Source organism: Hirundo rustica, chromosome 9 (assembly GCF_015227805.2).
Source record: "Hirundo rustica isolate bHirRus1 chromosome 9, bHirRus1.pri.v3, whole genome shotgun sequence".
Lineage (NCBI taxonomy): Eukaryota > Metazoa > Chordata > Aves > Passeriformes > Hirundinidae > Hirundo > Hirundo rustica.
Genome location: NC_053458.1, coordinates 16,526,840 through 16,549,354, shown reverse-complemented (window position 1 = coordinate 16,549,354; position 22,515 = coordinate 16,526,840). Strand labels below are relative to the sequence as shown.

At 38.4% G+C, this 22,515-nt stretch overlaps 1 long non-coding RNA gene across 1 annotated transcript; it reads left to right on the top strand.

The window, feature by feature from the left end:
• The first annotated feature begins 1,107 nt into the window (after nt 1–1,107).
• LOC120756592 (uncharacterized) lies at nt 1,108–19,986 on the top strand. The gene is made up of 6 exons (XR_005702173.2): nt 1,108–1,163; nt 8,028–8,229; nt 8,815–8,866; nt 12,498–12,563; nt 14,481–14,581; nt 19,908–19,986. It is a non-coding gene; the product is annotated as an uncharacterized LOC120756592 (long non-coding RNA).
• Nucleotides 19,987–22,515: the final 2,529 nt, after the last annotated feature.

Genomic DNA, 22,515 nt, shown 5'->3' with positions numbered 1-22,515 from the left:
GCTTTAGTACAAGGCAGGTCTGCAAAATCTGATTTATATTTAATTTGTTGTTCCGTTCATGTTTATACCCCAACTTGGGATCAAAACCTGCTTAGATTCTTATCATGAAAGTTATTAATCTGCATGCTTTTTAAATTTCCCTTATTTTTTTTCACCAAGATGTCCTGGTGACTTTGTTGCTTTGAGATTGCTGCATCACCCTCACAAACACATGAAACACAAAATTGAAACCTTGTGATTGAAGGTTTTGATTTATTTTAATTTATAAGAATTGAATTGTATTTCACAAAAGTATTCACTTTCCGCATGTTAAAATTAGTGAGAACATTTAAAGCACTGCTTCACCTAGTGAATGCTGTATGACAGGACCCCTAACTATGCAAGTAACAAACACCTAAAGAACCACTGGAAACAGAGTAACAGGAACTGGAGCTCTCCACAAATACAATGTGATTTCAGGAGTCAGCTTTGCATCAGAGTAAGACATAGAAATTGAGGTTAATGCCTACTGTCTAGGCCAAATATGGCTCTTGGGTAGCTCCCTAAATTTGGAATAACCCTACTAACTTCAACAGAGTTGTCTTAGGTTTTCATCAGGGTAAATGATAGGAAAGTGTCATTTCCTTATGCTGTTTAACTCACTGTGTCATTTTCCTAGATATTTATAACTTTGTTCATCTGCAAGTCTGTGGCAGAGTACCCGTGAAGTTTGTACAGGAAATGACAGTGAAAAACATTCACCCATCCCAGGAAGTTGCACTATTCCTGCTTGCTTTCTCACCCATTAGATTGTTCTCACACCCAGAGAAATCTCACACTTCATTCACTCAGTCTTCAGCTAGTGTCTAACCAAAGGGCTATTGCAGAATGATGCCTGACTGGGGACATGTTATATCATCACCTGATACACCTGGCAACCATCTATTTCTCTCTCTGAAAATGAATTTCTAAACTCTTTCATTACAATTGAGTCAATTATTTCTGACATTCAGCTGGTGAGATGCTCCTTGCACCCCTGCTGTGGCTCTCCTGGCCTTCACTAGCCTGTGAATAAGCAGCCTCCTCTTCCTTGCTCTCTCTCCTGGCACTTCAGCTTCTCACCCAAAACAAACGTGTCCCTCCACCTGCTCTGCTCCTGCCTGGCCTCATTGTTCACTGGATTGGTAAGAGGTATCTCCTTACTCCTTGGATCTTCTAAGTTTTTTCTTTTCCCATAGTTCCTTATTAATTACCTCCTCAAAATAATTTCACTGTGGTCAGGCCTTCATTTTTGATGGCCAGCTTGTTTCTGTGCTTTCAGACATCATAACTAGATGTGGATGTGTGCTTTGAAAGGGAAGTATCCTTTGAAAACTTCCATTCCTCTATAAACTGAGCAGGAAAAGAAGCCCACAGTTACTAGACTTCTCTGTATAGGACTTTAATGCAATATTCTGAAAAGTTCAAGTATACGTCAGTTGTTTGTCCCATCCCATGACCTTTGGCCATCTTACAGAGGGAATGGGAAAAAAATTCAGATTTCTGATGTGGAAAAGGGAACTCTTTTTATTGTGTGTAAAATTAGCAGAATGAAATTCTCAGCATGCTTTTCACAACCAAAGATTTAAATAGCTTGCCAAGGGAAAATAACTGGCTTGTTTAGTATATTTTTGTACTCCCCAGGATGTTGATACTCAGTATCAGCACTAAATTTGTGGTTATTAGAACTAACTAGGGTGCAAAGAACAGAAGCAAAACAGTTTACTAAGTCTGATTTTCACCTTTTTATTTTCCTTCATGTGATGCCCTTTCTATATATTTCAGGAAATAAGCTGTTCTTTTCTAGGAATTCCTCTAATGTTTTCCTCCTAAAGCAACAGTACATGATAAAATCCAATGTGTTTAGCTATAAATTAGGGATCTAATTTCTGTTATGCAGTTATGGTGTGGCTGTGTGTTGGAGTCCAGGGCATTGTTATATGATTGAATCCAAGGAATGTGAGTGGCCCTTCCATGTGTATCAAAGTTTGGTTTCTCCCCATGCTGTCAAGCTCTTTTTGTGCTCTGTGAAAAACTGAAGGTGGAAAAGATGCATCCACAACCTTGTCTGCTCACTGAATTGAATTTGTTGAAGTAATGTTCTTAAGAGTTATTTGAGTCCCTGAGAAAACAATCTTCTTCTGAGCATAAATTGAATTTTTAAGTCCTCTGCAGTGGTGGCTTTGTGCAGGCTGAGGTGGATCCATATTATAGCTGGCTAGGGTAATGTACATGCTATTAATTACTGTGCCTCAGCTGAAACCTAAGAACTTTTTGAACAGCTTTAACAGAATTGCAAACTATTATGTGTTCATACCCTTCATGATTTAAGCTAACCCAAAGCAGATCTGACTAAAATGATTTTCAGCAGTCATTTCCATAAATAAAATTAGCTCAGAGTTACCCTTGAAATGCAAAACTTGAGGTGATGATTGAATAGTTACATCCCCAAGCTATGTGCCTGATTTCTCTGTGAGAGATTATATCCTTGCAGCAGAATTGCATAAATTTATACTTTCATGAGCTCTTATCCTTTCAAATCCCAGATCATTCACCAGCTACTAATTGGAGATCCTTAAGAAAACACTTGTTTCTTGTTGGCACTGTTGCAGTTTTCTGCCAGTAGATGTCAGCTCAGAACTAGTGAAAGTTTATTCTGCTTGTTTCAAGGTAATTAGAATGAGTGGTTCTGTGACTTTGGCCTTAACTGTTAGTATCAGATTGAATGCTCAGAACATCAGAAAGCATGATGTCACTGTTCAGACACTGGACATATGACCAGTGTGAAATTTGCACACTTAGTGACATTTGTAGAGAGAATTCAGACTGAATTCACTGTGATTGAAAAAATAAAGCCAGATAGTTATTAAACATTAAGGAAAACATTTTCAAGATTGGACTCTGATTCCAAGGTAACTCTGATTCTAGATTATGCTAAGAAGCCAGGGGACAGGAACCAACTGTGTTGCAGAGGGTGGCAGTAATTTGTGGCAACGTCTAAGCTCTTAGAAACAAAATTACTGGAGCATTCTGAGGAGTCCCTGCCCTAGTAAACTGGTTGTCCCTGTGAGACAATGTGAGGGAGAAATATGCTTGCTGCTGGGATATTTTCCCCCCTTTCCTTCAAACTGTAGGACTAGTTTGTATATGTAATATGGTTGTAGTTTGTATATGTTGCTGGAACAGCATTTGAGCCTTTGACCACTGGTCTTTACAGTAACATGGCACCGTACATCCAAGCACCTGCTGGAACAGGAGGAGCCGTATTTCTCTATCCACTGTACAGACAGGTGCTGTAGCACTGCCTTTGCTTCCTTGATGGCATCTGCTCTGCAGGCAGACAGGAAGACTGATTACATGATCTCAGGACATGGTCATGCTTCAGCGTGTTCTGTGTTTTGTGAGAAAGCATGGGACAGTCAGTGTTACCTTCAGAAATTTCTGCTTCAGGAATAGGAGCATGCTATCAGTGTATTCCCACAGTTTCCATACTGCCGTAGCTATGTCTCCTGAGGACTCTGGTGGTCTGCCCCAGAGATCTGAGTGCCTCAGTCATGGAGCTGTGCTGAGTTGGTCTGTGGTACAGAAACATTTGCTGTGCCCTGTGTGGCAGTGACTTTAGCCCACTGTCATATCTTGGTGTGTTTCTGAGTCTTGCCTGCTCAAACCCACGCTTTAGAAGTGGGTTAGCTGCTCACATTTGCAGGTGAGTTATTTATGATGTGGAGTAGGTATTTGGTTAAATCATTGGCATTTTCTCCTTGAAATGCAGAAGGCACAGGGCATGGAGGACAAACAAGGACACAGACAGGTATGTGAATGCTGCAGTTACTGTGCAATTCTGTGAAGGGACCCGGGCTTTGGGATCATAGAATCATGCGATGGCTGGGGTTGGGAGGGAGCTTGAAGATCACCTGGTTCCAACCCCCGTGCCCATGGGCAGGAACAACTCCTAATAGAGCACGTTGCTCAAAGCCCCATTCTGTCTGGCCTTGAACACTGCCAGAGTTGGGCCATCCACAGTTTCTCTGGCCAACCTGTTCCAGTGCCTCACCACGCTCGCAGTAAAGAATTTCCTCCTAACATCTAAACTAATTCTCCCCTCTATTAGTTTAAATACCATCCCCCCATGTTCTGTCATGTTATTTGGGATGGGCAGAAGCCATGTTGTTGTAGACATCTGGGAGAACTGCAGGAGGCTCAGCGGAGGTAACAGAGAACCAGCAGTTTTGTTCCTGCATTCAAGGCCAGCCCTGACACAGTGCAGCTGTGTAGCCTTGGATGGAACTTGGAAGAGAGCAGTGTGGGAAGGGCTGTGAGGAACATCATCAGGATCTCCCTCTTTTGGCTCAGGTCTGTGCCCTTGCCTGACCTATGTGGTACTTGTACCCATTCCTGGTCATATCTTTGCTAGCCCTGATCCCAAGCTAGCTTCCTGGCCTTACCTGGGACCTACTTAATCACCACCAACTTCTCTGACAGTCACTGGACAATCAGCTGACCCTGGTTACTGTTGGCAGACCTGCTCTTCTCACCTTGCCTGGGGACTTTGGGATGAGGACCTTGCTGGTGAGGCCACTGTCACCACTGGCTTTGTGCTTAGTCAGCCTGGTGGAGCAGCTAGCTCCTGCTGCTCCCTTGACACTAACCTGCTGCTACCAGGCAGCTATCACAGCTGATTTATCTTCTGTAGACTACAAATCAAAATTGAAAAATACATGTATAAATTAAAATTAAAAGTTGTCCTGGCAGTTCAGTTCTCTGTACTAGGATCACGGAGTCTGTTAAGTGATAAATGATGTGTTTCCTCAAAGTTCATGAAGATAAGAATTTATAAATTATTTTCAGAGATTAGTCTTTTGAACTGGTAAGTGTCTTACAGATGGCATATCTGCTCCCACTTGATCCTCTAAAAAGAGCAGATGGATACATAAATTCCAAGAAAATATTATTCCTTTTTGTAGACTGCAGCCTAAGTCAATGCACAGTTGTGGATGTCAATACCATAAATTCAGAAGAGTTGAGTTGCACAGTTCCAGTGCCTTTAGAAGATTAACTGCCTGCTTGTTTAAAAACTTGTTTCTAGTGACCTTGCTCCTTACCATGTCATTACTTTTTTTTTTTTTTTTTTTGGGAGGGGGAGAGGTTCCTCACTATTGTCATTGCTCAACAAATCAAACTTTTTTAACATCAGAGGGCCAGGGATAGTAGAACTGGCTGTAAATGTTTGATGGTGGCAGGAGGTGATTTTGTTGAACTGCATGAAGGTTGATGCTGGTGACAAAAATCCATTTGGGTACCAGTGTTCCCAGTGTTCTCAGGACCCTCAATTAGACTGAATTTAAAAAACTTGCACTGTAGTCCCAGAGGTATTTTTATTTGGTGTGCTTTCAGGATCCTGCTTGTTTAGGGGGCTGATATGGGCAACCAGATAGTCCCATTGTTCCTGGGGCTGGCTCAAGATGTGTGGGGAAATAAGAGATACCCTGCATACCTACTTCCAAGGGGCATAGGAAATGAGTTTCTGAGGGGAGCCATAAGGGCTTGAACACTTTCAATAAAATTTTAATTAGATTTAACTAAACAACCATCAGTTAATTTGTCACAGGCTTTATGGATTTAATAGGTTTAGGGAGATTTTTAGGTTTTAAATGACCATATGTTTTACAGGCTTAATATGGCTTTAGGTTTTAGATGATTGTGACATTTTGCAAGTTTTTTAAAGCTTAGTAATTTGTTCTTTGTTTCTTCCTGGGTGCAGAACCCATATAGCAATGTATTTTAATAACAAACCGAATCACTAACCAACGAAAGCCAACCATTTTAAGCCTACTAGGTACTTGTTCACATACAGAGAAAATAACTCAAGTAAAATGTGATTTGAAAAGATATGTACCTTTATGCGCTCAAAACATTTAAAATAGCTATAGTGAAATTATGTGAGGCCCTAATAATTAGAGTAATGAAGATCAGTCCCATTGGTAATGGATATCTGAAGAACTCTGCATTCCCAGAGTTTGAGCAATTCTTACAAATGCTTGTGTGAAGTGGCTTGAAGCTGAGCATATGGGTGCTCGTGCTTCGGAGCAGTGGCACTGGTTTTGAAGCTGGTAGAAAAGCCGCTATGAAATTGCATATGCAGGCTCTCATCCCTGCACTGGTGACCGGTTTCACAAGCACAAGCTCCTGCTCCCTATCCTACAAGGAACCTGCCCTGCTATCTCTGCCTATGCATTCTGCATCCCCTTCTGTGGAAAACTCATCCAAGCCCTGCTTGACTGTTCTCCACTGCTATACACTCCCTGCTCTGTGCGTGTCAGCAGCAGCTCTTGCTATTAGCATCCACAGGCACATTATGTTAAGAACAGTTTAATAATGTTAGAACTTGGCCCTCCTCTATTACTGGTGCTGGTTCTAACTTTGTTTCAGGCCAGAGAACTCCTGAAGAGTACAACAGTTGCTAAAATACCGTAATGGAAAAAAGACCTAATATTTGAGGCCAGTGGGAATATTCCAGCTCTCTGTGCCAAGGAGCCTGTGAAGGCTGTGTATCAGCAAATGGAGAGCATTAGTAAGTGACCAGCCCAGTCCCAGGGAGTGTGCCCAGTCCAGAAATCTGATAGCCTGTCCCTGCTCTTGTTCTACTAGGTAATGCTGACCAGCATTGTTTGTTAGGGAGGAGGAAGGATAACGCAATTCTGCCCTGGGATGCACATGCTTGCTGTCAGAGTGGCTTCTCCTCCTTCATCCTCTTAGCTGTGCTCTGCAAATAAATGAGGAAGGATAAACCCATGGATTTGCAGCTCTGTTCTTGCAATATTAACAGGCCTTGTGGGAAATGTTTATCACTGTATCAATGTGGTGATATGGGACTTTTCCAGGGGTTGAGGTGTTGTGATAATTAAGGCTACAGTCTGTAGAAAGGGAATGAGGCACCTCACGTGGTGGAGATGAGAGAGAGGTCCTTGCTGCATCCCAGCTTTTGCAGCTAGGACTGTCCCAGCTTCTGCATGTGGCCACTGCCTGAAGCTGAACAATTCCTTTAAGGGCTTTGAACTTCGAAGGTGGCAAAGGAGAACCCAGTGCTCAGGTTGAGAATGCATCCCAAGTGCTTCTGACCCAGCTTCAAGGGCTGAAATGCCTTGGGCTGGAATGGGCAGAGGAGTGTATGGAGAGATGTTTCTGGGAGTGAGAGGTGCCTGGATTCAAGGCAGGGCTCTGGTACTCAGTGAGAACAAGTAATGAGACAGAAGAGAAGGGGATTGTGGCACAACCTTTCTTTTTACTGATGCAAAATGGAGAGATTTTTTTCAGTAAATAATAATATTTAAATAATTATCTGGAGGATTTACCCCTCCAGCATGAAACTCCACTGTGCATATTTGGTTTTCTTCATGGGAGGGTCAAAGTATATTAAAATAATCTTTAAAAAAAATATGTTGAGCCTTTTTGGGGGGAGAAAAAGCTGAGGGCAAGCTGTAGATGGGAAAACCGGTTTTTTTGAGATAAATGGCTGGCTGGAGTCTGTTTTAGCTTAAGCAAGGATAATACAACTTGTGTAAGAGTGACAGCAGAGCCTGTTTATCTAACTTTTGTTTATTATTATCTAGCTTTCTGAATTTCTAAACCTCTGTTTCAACATATTTAGAATTCCCATTTCATTTTCACAAGATGCTGTATTTTGCATGATGCATTTGGCTGTATTGCATGTGCAGGGGTTACAGAAAAGGCATTATATGTACATTAGTGCTGTACCTTTATATTTATCTACATGCCAAGATTAATCCAAGATGCGGTAATGTTTTGCCCAGAGCAATTGTACCAAGGAACCTTAACCCTGATCTTAAGAGACTTACTCTCTGTTTCTGTGACAGTTTGTTTATTCTTCACTTCAGGGCCTCTTCTGAGCTAAAACAGCCATTAAGAACAAATTGTTCTGGACAGCTTTTCTGCCTCTGAGTAACAAAAACTATGCAAATTATTTTCATTTCTTCCTATACCTTTTCCAGGTGTTTCTTAAAAACATAAATCCACTGTGGTATCCGTCCAGCACTGGAATGTTCTAAATGCAGAGATATTACTCGACTCATTACCAGTGTGACCTTTCAGCATTCCCTATTCAGCAGGGGACAAATCCCACGGTACTTTGTGTACATATTATTGTGAATACAATGTGTACCATGTCCATATTGGAGGAAAAAATGCATCCAGGTACTTTGTCTATTTTCAGCTGTTTCTGTAGAATCTTGTGCTGTGTGACTGCCAGATGAAATTACAGCTGTATTGTAAAAGAATGTGCTAAGAATTTAGTCGTAAAATAGATCTAAACCCCTGTAATTCTGTGGAAGGTGTAAGTGATCTATATTCATATGAATATTTGATTAATCCAATCAATCAACTTCATAATTAAAATTATTAATATCAGAAAATGAATGAAAGTATATTCCTATATTAAGCAGAAGATAGTTTTTTACATCATTATAAACAAATATATTATCTGTGAAGGGGTAGAAGAAAAGAAATGAAAAGACTGTTTGCCTGTAGTACAGCGGAGATATCAAGGGAAAACTGGAGCTTTTGTTAAAGTTAATAAGAGCTGGATCAAACCTAGGATTTCTTACAGCTCTCATGAGGCACCATGGCTCTTGACTTCACTACTCAAGAATTAAAAATGAATAATTATGAACTACATCTTTCTCTTTGCTAAAGAAGAAATAACTCCCAGGTAGATTTAACATGGTAAAACTTGCTTTATGAAACCTTTTTAAATTAACCAGATACCTTACATTATTTCAGGTCCTGCTGTTCTGTTCCTTCTTATAGGAGGACTACTGAAATGGAAACAAAGGTCAGTTTAGTAATATAAAACTTATTTTAGAATTACATCTAAAATGAAAAGTTAATCAGAAATAAAAATATAATTTTCTATCAGGTTAAAATCTTAGGCTAGTAGTGCAAATAGGTTTATAGTCGAATAATAAAATAATTACGGCCCTTTGAAAAAATTTGTTGAATTGCAGTTGCAACACAATTGTTGGAAAGGAGGTAGAATTTTTTTGTTTGTTTGCATTTTCACAGAGATTTTTCCATGGCTGCCACAGAACAGAGACAGCAGTTATTTCTGTAGTATGGCAGATACTCTTCCTTTCTGTTTGCATAATTTTAACATAACTGAGACATTTCACTGCTTAGAATGAAAAAAAAATACATGTACAGATTCATATGTATAATGATTATATGATTATGGATTTTTTTTTAATAGAAGTATTTTTATTGCTAATAGTAACTGAGGTTTTTGTCTTGTCCCCTCTCTCACTTTATTAGAAATTAAAATCTAAGAAAATACGAACAAGTGAAAAATCTGATTTACTGTTTCATATTGAATCTCATTAATTTTAAATTTGCATAATTGTAAACTACAGTAATGCTTTTCAACAATATTTATGGGTAGTTGAATAGCTAGATTGAAGAGCTGAAGTGGAGTCTTACAGGATATTTAAAATATTCTGTGAACACTTTGTACTACATGCATTAATGGTAAATTATGAGAAATGTGAAGTGTTAATGGACGTGATGAACAGAGGTGGGATTGAGCTTCATTACAGCTGCAGCAGTTTGTAAATATGAGGCTTGTGACAGCTTATTCTTGCAGAAAAAGCCCCTGCTCGTTGGTTCTGTTATCAAACAAATGAAACACTGAGAGAGATCTCAGGCTGGTTTCTCTGTGCAAATTCTGCTTGTGTTCAGGTACCATTGTCCTGTAGTGAGGATCTGAGGACGAAAGTACAATTTACCACCTGAAGCAATCTTGTCTGTATGATTTTACTCAGAACATGTAGATTTCTCACGTGGTGCTCAGTTAGCTGTAGCTTTCTGCAAAATTATGTAGGAACATAAATAATTCTGATAGTTCATGAAATATGAATAAAGGCCTATTCAATACTTTCCTTTTTTTGAGGCTTTTGGGAAACCTAAATTGAATTGTGTTGCTGAAGTTCTTTTGAATATATATTCTGTAAAATTTTTAATGCACCATTTATTTTTTCATTAATTTGAAATAGCTTTCAATTCTTTCAGTGCTCCTTCCTGATGAAAAATTTTGGCAAATGCCAGTCCTCATTTGTACAAGGTTTCCAACAAGGGCTACTGGACGTGTCCTAAAATGATTAACCTCAGTGTTGGAATCATTTCACTTTTTTTCATTGCTGCTTTTTGTTAATACAGAGAGAAACTGTCTTCTGTTATTGCTGGACAAAATGTTTTGCCTCTAAGTAAAATTATAGAGATGTTATTTGTCTTTTTGACATCTATGAATACAGAAAGCGCAGTGCTGCTGCTTGCAAGGCATCCTCAATTCCCCGTGTGCACTCACGCAAGCGGCTTTCCCTGCATCTCATCATCGTGCATTAGGAATGTAACAGGAACATAAAAGACAGAGTGTCTGTCGCAGATGTTCCTAAGACTCCTGCTGCTGCAATGTCTTTCTCACCCCAAATTACACCAGGCTACATCAAGATTAATTTGGTCAAAAGAAATTATAAAAATGCAGAAAAGCTTTCAAATTCAGAGAGGTGAAACACTTCAAATAAGATAACCATATACCTTAGATAAATAAGATCTGCCATAACTCATCTGGTTTTAAAAAGTAATAGTAAATGTTGCTAAGTTAGAGAAGGAATGGCTTTTCACTTTATCTTCCAAAACACAGTGAATAAGATAGTCATGAAACTGAAATGTTTTGCCTGCAAAATTGAAAGGTATTTTTTTTCATGCAATGCATATTGTTCTTGGGGAAATCATTATTTCAGCACATTTAGAGTTTATTGGGATTTAGAAAAAGAGTTGGCCATGAGTAAAACCCAACAAAAGAAAACTAAAACCAAAACTAACCCAGGTTTGATGTACTGTTAAATAAAGAAAGAAGTATTTTAGAGGAGCGATAAACACACTACTGATTCATGGGGTCTAGAAGAATCTTTACCTGAGGCAGGTGTGACCTAACTACCTCTTGCAAAACCCCTGAAGTTTTATGAGGCAGCTGTGGCCAAGGGCAAAGCTCTGCACCAGCTGAACCACGGGCCTGATCCAGCACAGCCATGCACGCTGACGCAGTAATTCCCCACGATGTAGAACGAGGTCCTCGCGGTGCCCTGACACCTGTCAGCTTTAGGGGGAATCTGCATGTGTTTCCTAGGTCGTAGGGTGTAAGAAAAGTCCAGCTCAACCTCCCACATTGCACTAGGCTGTAGAAGCACCAAGGGTTAAGAGCTGCTACTTCAGTGTTGGGGCCATCAACGTAGCTCAAGCTGGTCAGGTACCACCAGGGCTGCTGGTGAGGAGCTGGAGCTCCCACTGCTCCTGCCAGGAATCCTGTGTCCCTCTGTAGGGGCAGGGCACTGCCAGGCGCCCCTCTGGCTGCTCAGAGCTGGGCCATCTTCTACTAACCTCCAACACAGGGTCTAGGAGACTTCAGGAGTGCTTTTTTTTTTAATTTGCTCCCCTGTCAATAAACCTGGATGCCAGACACAGCTGATGCTTTCACACACACTTGGGTGCCCTTTTGCTGGAAAAAATACTGATTGGCATCCTAATGAAAATCTAATTGATGCAGTCAAATTGTCTCTGATCCTGAAGTTCATGTGATGACAGACACTGTAAACAATTTATTTTCATGTGTAAAGGAAATGCGTCAACTCCAGTGTGCCCCTGGTTTACATGAAAGACACACTGTCAAAGAGTTTCATCTGATAATTAAGAACTGGCATGAAGATCAACTGTTATTTTAATTTATACAAATAATATCCATGAAACAGCTACTTTGAATGAGACTATCTGAAATTGAAACCTTGAAAGTGCTTTCCAATAAATGAGGTACTCGGCATTCTAACATTTACTGCTGAAATATGATTAATTATATGTTATACTTTACTGTGAAAACCGGATACACTGAAACATAAACTCTCCTCAACATATATGAGCTACTCAACTTGGATGCTTTTTCATTCTCTTTTTAGCAGTGAAATTCATGCATTCTAAGTGAAAACTCTCATTATTTTCTCATTTCTGTTCCATGTCTGAATTCAAATCTCTCTCCTATAATGCTGGGTGTGGTTTTACTTGCTTTATCACTGGCATTTCCGATAGTTTTGTGGTGATTTGGAATCTAAAGCCATCCCATATCTAAAGCAATGGCAAAATTATAAGAAAACCTGAGCATGTTACTACTAAATTAGGTCTCCTTTTACCCTCTTTGCAGTTCCCTGTCCCAAGGGTTGAAGTTGGCTGAGCCACATCTAGTTCAGTTGAGGAGCTTATTTACAGTCTTCTGCAAGGGGCTTTCATTCTGCATATGTTACAAATAATAGCTTTGGACAAATAGGAAGATCCTAGAACATTACTCTGCCATCTGTAAGTGATTATTGGAAGTTACATTCCTGGTTGAAGGATCACTCCAACTCTCCCTCCTCCTTTTCTCCCAGATCTCTGCTGGAAAAAAGCCATTCTCTGTATGTTTGAAGAAACTGCTTCTGGATCTCTTATAGTAGGTACGTTGATAATCCTTACAGTAGAAGTCCACTCTTGCTTCTATGTACCAGCAATGGCTTAGCTATGTGACAATTACTGTGATAACAAAAAAAAAATCTAACTTTTGGTAGAGCATATTGTCCGATGAACCTATACCTAAATGCTAGAAGTCACAGGGTCTTTAATCTGCAGTGCCCTGATTGAAGCATTCGCATGCCAGTGTGTGAATTTTCCCAATAAGCAGAGCTATCAGAACCTTGGCTGAGTTATGCAGTATCCCACAAGGAAGAAAAGGCAGCACCCTACAAGATAGTATGTATTTTTTTATTTTCTTATTCTGGCCTGAGTCTCATCTTTGAGCCTTGGTCTTTGGCTAGTGTTTGTTTGCTAGTACCACTAGGAGATTTGAATTCCTGCAAACTGAAATAGTGAGGGGTTCCAACTTGCATCTCTCCAGGCAGATGATCTCATCACAGTTCTTGGCAACAAAACTTACACACTCGAGCAATTTCATTAACTCTGAGGGGAAAAACTTATTAATGGATTGATACATACATACATCAGTAATGGCAGAACCGGGGCTTCATGAAGATATGCATTATAGATAAAGTTCCCTAAGAACTTCACTGGCACAGATGGGTAAGATGATCCCCTATACAGAGCACCACAATAATCCATGTGCTGTTCTGGCATGAAGAACCAACATAAGGGAATACTAAAAGTAGTAAAGTAAAACCACTTTGTAAAAGTTGGGGGGTTTGATTTTTTTTTAAACAAGAAAAAGATTGAGTGCTGTAATTAGATATTATAATGAAAATGTTTTGTAAAATTTCTCAGATCAGCTGTCAAGCTAATGTAAGCTCTTTTTTCAGATGCACAAATAAGACTAAATTCCTGTTTGCTTTTTTATTTAATAAATTGACAAGAAAAATATTTAAGTTCACTCTGACCAGATTTAGTGTATGTAGAAAACACGTAGTAGATAAGTGTGAAAGACTTGCAGACAGTTGGTATGGGCAGCTGCTTCTCTTTCCATACATGCTAACTTTAAAATCAAAGGATTGCACATTTCTACATTATATAGTTGATCAAGACATTGTAAATAGTTGTAAAAAATTTTGAAATAATAATAATAATTTTCAGAATAATGCCTATTCTTTTGAACACATTACAAGGACTGTGAGAAAGCAGAAAAAGGGGCATACTAAAAAAAAAAAACATTGTTCACATTAACATAGCTAATTTAACAGTGGACTTGTATAACACTTCTTTCTGGTGTGTGTTATGTCCCATGTGCAGTATCTGTATTTGTTGGCAGATGGAAGATGGGAGCAGAGGGAAGTGTTCCTCATTTAAAAAGATCTGCTTTCCTTTTTTTTTTTTTCTTAAATAATAACCAAGAAATAAGCTGTCCTTTTAGTGTGCTTTGCTATATGTACTTTGCTGCTTAAAATGGCCCTGAGTGTATTAATAGTATAGCACAGGATTCAAATATTATTTGTGGTGGGTGTGGGACTGAAGGCCTCATAGTTGGGTTTGGGAATATATACCATGGGAAATCTTATGAAATAACTGTTACTTCACTCAGTGTGGTCCATTCCAAATGCTAACCATTTACTTGTCAGATATTTTTCACGAGCCTTGCAGATAAGATAGCTCTGTGGGGATTGATTTAGCTGTGTTCAGAAAACTAAGCTCTCGCTAGAGATGGGGAAACCACCCCACCTTTCTTTCAATTTGGTATAGAATATTAACGAGGGGAGCGTTAGTCTCTGGAGCTTCATCCCACCCTTCAACACATCAGATTCATATTAGCAGTATTTATTATCTAGAAGGGTGACTCACTGTCAGCTGTTTTCATTTTTGCTTATAGTACCCTGGAGCAAAATGTATATGTAAGCAACAATTTACATTTTTATTTCTGTATTTTATTGCAGTGGAGCTGCTCACAATACCATAGTAACAGTGCTTTGCAGTTTCACTTTTGACAGCATTTGATTCTCTGCCATAGCGGATGTGGTTAAGAGGCTTGCTTGTGGTAAGAACTGGTAAACCTGCAATTCTGAATAATTAAGTGCTATTATTTTGTTGAAAGAATTTAAAAGGAAACATTTGTCTTTATTTAAATAAAGACAAATATTTACAAAATAAGTAAATAGAAATATTCGGTACATTGTTTTGCTTCAGGACTTGCTTCATACATAATGTGTATGTATATTATATTCAACAGCATGTGCAATGTATAAAGAATTTTACAACTTCTGCAGCTGTTCACCACATGTAGGGCTGCATGGGGAAAACAAATATGAGCATAAATGGTCCCCAGATTATGCCCCTCTGAGAGATGTATATGGTTACAGTAAAAAATGTATATTTAGCGTTGTTAATAAAATTCTAATAGTTACCAAGGTCTAAGTTTTGAGTAGTACAACTAGCCTGCATTTCAAAAACTGCACATAGAACAAGAAAACGTAACTGAACTGCTGAATAGGTTAGCTTGGATTCCTTTTTTACCCACAGAAATTCAACAAATACACAAAGTCAACAAGGGCCTCAGTATTACTACTTAGGATAGGATTTACTCTCAAACATTTACTGCATGTATTGTAATTAGAAAAGACAGCAGCCCAGTCAGATGTTTTATCTGTTTTTTGCTAACTTCATCTAACAGATGCTAACTGCCTTTCTGCTGGATGAATGGTTTTGTTTGTTGCCATTGCACTTTTTAACATAAAAGCTAAAAGAAATATGTTGTATCTAAAAAAGTTTTCTCAACCTATGGTAAATAAGGCTGTTTTATCATTAATGTATATGGGATTTTTTATGCAGCTAAGAAATTACCTTTGTAATCCATCCTGCACTTAAGAGAATTTGGTTCCTTTTACATTTCTAATATTGAACCTCTTGAACCAAGGAATTCAGTGGTTTTCTCTTCAAGGATCTGAACTCCATCCCGTACAATGAAACAGAATTGTGGTTGAATATTTTTACCTCGAAGAAGTAAAGCCATTTATGAAATGAAGGTCAGCAAAAGACAGTATCTCCTCTGGTGTATTTACCTCGCACATACAAGTATGGATATGTAATGTTCCAATTCTAATGGAAGTTACTCGTGTTTGTTTGAGAGAAGAAAGAGTGCTGGGGAGAAGTCCTTCATGGACAGTCAGTGAGGTTCTCCCTAGCAAAGGGCCAGTACAAATCCTGGACACAACAAGGAATCAAAATAGGAATGAAGAAGGGCAGAGCAGTATATGAAGCTATTTCTCTGCATTGTCACGGTTTTTGACACTTAGAAGCAAAGACCTGAAAATGTTTTGTGAACTTGCCTTCAAAATCTTAGACTAGTATCAGATACATGTATTTGTCAGGTAGCAAGTGCTAGTGCTGTCAGTGCTCTGCAGTATCTTACTTGTCAGTTTCTCTTGCCCATGTGTGTCCCTGAAGAGAAATTAGCATAAAAATGTGTCCTTTGAGGTATTTGGAATATGCCTCCTTCAGCATTTTAGGCTGGACTAGGAGCAGGCTTTGGAAATGAATCTCCTGGTCATTCCCACATGTGGGGCTTTGGTTTTCAAGGCAGTTTACAGTGTCAGTGTACACAAATGGGATTATCTCCTGAGTAAAATGAAACTGGGACCCGGGACCTAACATGCTCCAGCAACTAATGCACATGCAGTCCACACTGGAACTGGCTGGAAATAACTTCCCATAAGCTGTGTCTAGTGTAGGTACCTGGCTCTCAACACATGTGATTCTGTTCTGTAGAGCCCTTCCTATTGTACCTGGCTCGCTGTTAATGGAGAGATACTCACAGCCTGATCATTAACAGGTCTTGCTTTCAAAAAAAAAAGATTATGGGAATCTGCTGTCGTATCTCCTATTCCTTCTGGAATTAATTACTGTTCATTAACAAAGTGGTTGGTCTATTTCATGGGAGAAACAGGAAGAGACAGATGGAGGCCAGCCAGTGTTCTTTAGCATGTAGCCTTTCTCATCCTCATAGTGATAGTTTTGTGGTTTGCATATTAAGAACAGTTTTCAATGTAGTTAACTATTCTGCTGCTCTTGACTCTTGATATCTAAATATTTTGACATCTAAATATCTAAGCAATCTGAAAAAATGTGTTCTTTACCTGTGAGATAACAAAAAGCTCTCTGGTTTATAGATTTTTCTGTCTCTCTCTGTGTATTTGTATAGATCAGTATACTTTCTAGGGCAGGCAGAGTTTTCCTTACATGTTCTAAAAAGAACACATTGTATAGAAATGGTTTGTAGATTTTTCCATTCTTCCCCCCTCCCCATCCCCCACCCCCCCCCCCAAACAATTGAATTAAACAAATGAAGTATCAAAAATAAAACGCAAGTATGTAATGTTTCTTTCTTCTGACTTTTGGTCTCTTACACCCTATAGAAGTTGAAAACTCTTAGGTACCTTTTGGCTAGTTCATAAAAACATGAGGTTTTCATCAAAAGTTTTGAAACCTCCTGCAGATCTATATTGCTACGGTGGCCACCTACCATGCCAGCCTGTACAGACTTAAAAAAAAAATAAAAAAAATTTGCAAATTAAACTCCCAGTCCTTAAGAGAAAATCCTTCAGGCAACAGCAAAATATGAAAGACCTGAACATACTGGATGCATGTATTTATAATCTCTGCAAAAGGCATAACTTGCCTTTGATTGTTTCTTTTTGTCTGTGGTTTTCAATAGCACTTAGTGCAGTTGTGTTGCCTGTCTGCTAAACACAGATGGTTCAACAGATGCGCAGGTTATAGGGGGCAAGTGTAAGCAACCTGGTTTGTGCAAAAGGTTCTTGGCCCTGTGATACAGCAGGGCCTGGAGTGTCCCTGCTTTTAAGCAGCTTCCACCTGATAACACTGGGGGCATTGGCTCTGACGTACTTAGTTTGCTGATGTCCTTCAGCTCATTATCACCTTCATATTTGACATTGCCAGTTCTGTGGAAGTAATAATCCAGAAATACATAAAATTCTTTTTAAGTTGTGCAAAGGAGGGAATGGTGGCGGCTTATAAGAAACAGCTGTGAAAATTATTAGGGCTTGTGTTTGGGCCCATAGAGAGAATTATTAATGAAAATCCAGCTAGCTGAATACACTCTGAACTGCTTATGATCCGGTATTTCACATTTTTTGTCTTCAGATATGTGCTGTGATTAGGGGTGTTGGTCAGCTGCTTTTGAGTTATTTGTGTTGATTTTTATGTTGAAAAATTGTCTTTCTCCACAAGCCTTATTCTCACTAGTGCAATCAAGACACCTAAGGAGTGGAAAGACCAATCTTTTCCCTCAAGGTTTGGTAAAGGAGCAGATGGAAGGTTGGGTTGTTTTTTCCTCCTCTGTCTCATTACTCAAGATCTCTCCTGATCTTTTGTGCATATTTGAACAGAAAAGAAACTTGCATTTGGCTTTTTTAATGTGTAAGTGGCAACAAAGACTGGATTTTGATAGCAATTCACACGCATCTGCACTAAATAATTGATACTTCATGAATCAATGTATGATATGAAAGCCTTCCAGCAGCAAATTATGTGTCAGATTAAAGTGTAAACCCTTCATATATTATATGTATGCACTTGCCTTACATCCCCATCCAGACTCAGTGAAGGACAGTTAAGACTGATAGGTCACATTCCCTGGCATGTGTTATTGTAATACCAAGGATGATGAAATAACAGGTGGGAAAAACAAACAAATATCTAACATAAGGCATTAGTCAGTAGCAGTCTAAAGCAAAATAAAGAATGTTATGTATTGCAGATCAATTGGAGTGATAAAAATCAAATCCAATACTTGCAAAAATACCCTAATTCTCATATACACAACAAACGAATATGTTCTCAAGTTAATGCTGCACTGTATATGTGAAGGAAATACTTTTATGTTGATTCACAATTCCAGCTGGATCTAAACTGTAAGTCCCATAGGAAAGTATAAAAATTAAACCCTTTTACAAATTTGTTTTGCAGTAGTATTGGTAATTTCCAATAGAAGAATATTTTTCCAAAAGAAAAATAAAGGTGTGTTCTCCAGGAGCACTGCTAAAACTGAGCACAGAGCAGCAGTGCAGAGTTCCTTCCTCAAGTTTTTGGAGTTTAAACAAGAAATAATTTGGAGTATGAGCAATGCATTACTTGGTAATTCCCAAATCACCATATTTTGCCACAGTTTGGTATTTAAGTTCATTTAGCTATTAGGTTTAAATAGGTGCGTTTTTCTTGCAGGGAGCATGTTTGGAAACACACTGTACACTGAAGAGAGGCTCACTTTATGGCTTTGCTTTAAAATGTGATTATCTATATTTGGCTTCAAAAAAATCACACTGTATGATCTTATAAACATCTCATGACCTCCTTCTCCTCAAACCACTTTGCAGACTGATAATAAACCAGTAGATTTATTGAATAAGGACTTGCAACTTCAGGTTTTTTGGTTTGATGGGTTTTTTTAATGGTTTTTTTTTTAGGTTTGATTGTTTACTTGACATAACATTTCATTGCTATGTATAGCTAGATTCTGAACACCTAGCCAACCTATTTGTTATGTGACAGAAATATAGCTAAACCAGTTTTATTTCAGGCAATTTTACTGTGCTGGATAAAGTTTACTTTATGAAAGATAATGATTATCCATCCAGCAGCTTGATTTTTTGCTCTGCTTCATTTGTGAAACAGACTGTACTTAAATCTCCTTCCATTTCTTTATCATGACCCATTTTATCATGCCCCTGCAATTAAATCAGATTGGGAAGGGAAGAAAAAGAGAAAAACAGATCAACCAAAGATCAAAAGGGCTAGAAGAAAATGTCCAAGACAGGTAATTAATACAGTGTGTCAAACTTCAATGCACAATTACACTTTCTCATATCCCTTTCAGTCACTTACCTTTGCTAATTGAAGTTGTTAGCTCTCTGTGCAGCAGCTTTGTCTTGATGTTTTTCAGCAAAATATCCGTCACCCTGTGGAATTATGTAGATTAAAAATAATAAGTAATTAGGAAATTGTAGACATGAAGAAATTTTAACCTGTGATACTTTCATCTTGGCTAGAAAGAATTTCACCCATAATTTGGTTTTGAAACCACAAGCATGCAACACGAACTTCAAAACAGAATACAGCAGTTTGGAACCTAATCCTGCAAACCACACATGTAGTTTTAGCCATATGTATAGTTCGATGTTTTAGGTATTACAGGGCAAATACCACTTCTTTAATATGTTGAATCTGAAAGTATATCTTACTAAATATTTTTTTATGTGACTGAGTTCTAGGTTATGATCGAACATAAAGAGCATTGTCTGGAATTGAACAGTTTAAAGTAATTGACTGACTTTTACCTATTTGATTAGATTTTTGATTGAGCTCTAAACAGACAACATGCAAGATGAGGAATGGGATCCAGCCAGAAGAAAGTGATTAACAATGAAGGTATGCTAGTTTCACATTTTTCGTGTTTGATTTTTTCCTTCTCTCATATAATCTCTTTCTTTCTTCCCTCTTCTGGTCTGTTGTGTTTACATTTGGTAGGTTGAGGGCCTATAAACATCTTATCAGAAAAATGTTGGAAGGAGGGTAAGGGGCATATCAGAGTCAAGAAGAGTGCTGGGTATACAGGAGCCTGTGTAAGGCAGGCAGGGGAGAACAGGAGGCACAAAGGAGTTGGTTAATCATGCTGGAGGGTTTTGGTCTTTTTCCTTCCTTTTAAAAATCTGAAATCTATAAGAATGTGTTATTTGAATTGGATATGTAGCCTCAGGTATGAGTTTAAAACCCATGGTATCTTCCAGGATTGCACTATACATGACTTGTCCACATTTGGAATTATTCCAGATTTGCTGCTGCACTTGAAATTCATTCCCTGCCTTAATCCAAAGCAACTTTCAAGTGTAGACAAGCCTAACAGTTTAACACCAACATTTACTTACCTTTAGCTAAAGTTTTAGATGTTCAAGGAATGCAGGATCATTTAGTAAGGAATGTAGAATTTTACCTCATTAGTTTGTATTAATGAGTTATTTCCTAAGAAGCTTTTAATGGCTTAAATATATTAACTGAACCTTCATATTAAAGGCTGTTGGGTAGAATCATATGACTAAAGCAATGGAGTTTCTTCAGCATAACAACACATATCTAGTCAGCAACTTAATCGTTAATGCTTCTGGTCCTTTCTTTTCCTTGCTTTCAGTGGCACAATAAACCAGCTTAAAACACAAAGCTAATTTTAAATAACAACATTGTACCTCAAGAGGGACAGAATGGATGTGCTGGGCAATGACTGTAGTCATCTGAACATACTCCCTGTACTTGATCCCAGTTCCAAACCTATCTTATGTACAAGATATCCCTTCAGGGTGCCTATTCATCCATTTGGCTTTTGAAATTTAGTTCATTAGCATGCTTACTCTTTTCTGGACTTTCAAAACTACCAGTGTTCTTTAGTGATTCTCAAGAACATGGCTGCTGGCCTGTTTTTTTGATCCACTGTTACAGAACCTGTATTGGCTTAATGTTGAACATGATGAATAAACAGGAACAGTTCTTAGGACAGTGCGGTCCTTCCTAGCTTTCTTTTTCTTTTCTAATGCTTTATTGGGTGGGACAATCTTTTAGCCTTGAAAAGATTTCTGACACTGTAGGAAGTAAGAGAGTTTTGTGAGAATTAGTCCTTACTAATATCCGAAAATAATTTCTGGGATCTAAAAATACTTTATAACAAGAAAACATTTTCATACCAAGTTTCTCATTTACAGTCTGTGTTTTCAATTAGAATCCCTGAGTCAATTTGGGAATAAACATTTTGTAGAGCTGTTGTACCCTTTGTTTCTTTTGGTGGGTGAAGCACATTTAAATAGTGCTGTAAATAGGTAAATGATCATCAGATGCCTACATCCTGCAGCAACTATTTAAAGTGCAGTTGCACTCGTGGCAGTGGGTTCATCACAATAATCTGTTAATTAGCAGGCATTGTATTCAGTGCCCCATCAATGACAGCACGCACATTTAGTCACAAGGCCCCAGTCTAACATCACTACAGAAGGCAGAGAAGATTGTGTGTTCTTAAAACTGTGGAAATCACCCAGGCAATGATGGGGTTATAATTTTAAGAACAATTGAATCCTAATTCTCCTTTCAAACTATTCTGTGATTCTATGAATATAGAATGGTATCCAAATGAATAAGCTGACCCTGGGAAGGATTACTTAGTTCAGGTTGGATGCCATTTTAACAGATTGATGCTGTTCCTGGTGTTGGTGACCTGAATTCAGCTGGCTCCTCAGTGCAGGTTAGGGCTTTATCACGATAACATGAAATTAGTAATTGAAACTAGTCTAGAACTTTTTGAGAGTAGTAAATGGGTAGTTGTTATCCACAGGATTATCTCTACTGTATTTTATGGAAAAGGAGGAAAAAAATTAAAACTGTGATGTTAATAGTTTTAACAGCGCATTTTTTTAAAGATTTTATATTTGCTTAGGCTTAATTCTGTAGCACCATGAAAACCTCTAAACCTCCTGCAAAAGTGAACTGTCACAGCTTTCATACATCTTAGTGAGGATAATACATGACATTGCTGGATTGGGCCAATGCCTGCTAAGTGAAATAATCCTGCCCAGGCCTGAAGTTAATCACTAGATCAGAAAATACTTTAAAAGTAAGTAAAATGTAAATTATGTAGATAATTGTGTTCTTCAGCTGCAAAGATTGAACACTGTAGTTAAGATTGCAGGAATTTTCCACAGTTTTAAGAGGAAATTATGTGTTTTCTGTTTATTCTGCCATGAAATGTAAAAATAAAAAAATGCCAAAGCCAGCGGTCAATCATTATGTTCCTGGGTGAGGCAACCCGTGTGCCTAATTGTACTTTAATGGGGCAATTTGTCACGGCTTCAGTCTTTAAACATCATGTACATCAACTGAGTTACATATGAGTTTGTAACTAAAAATCAGTGTTATTTG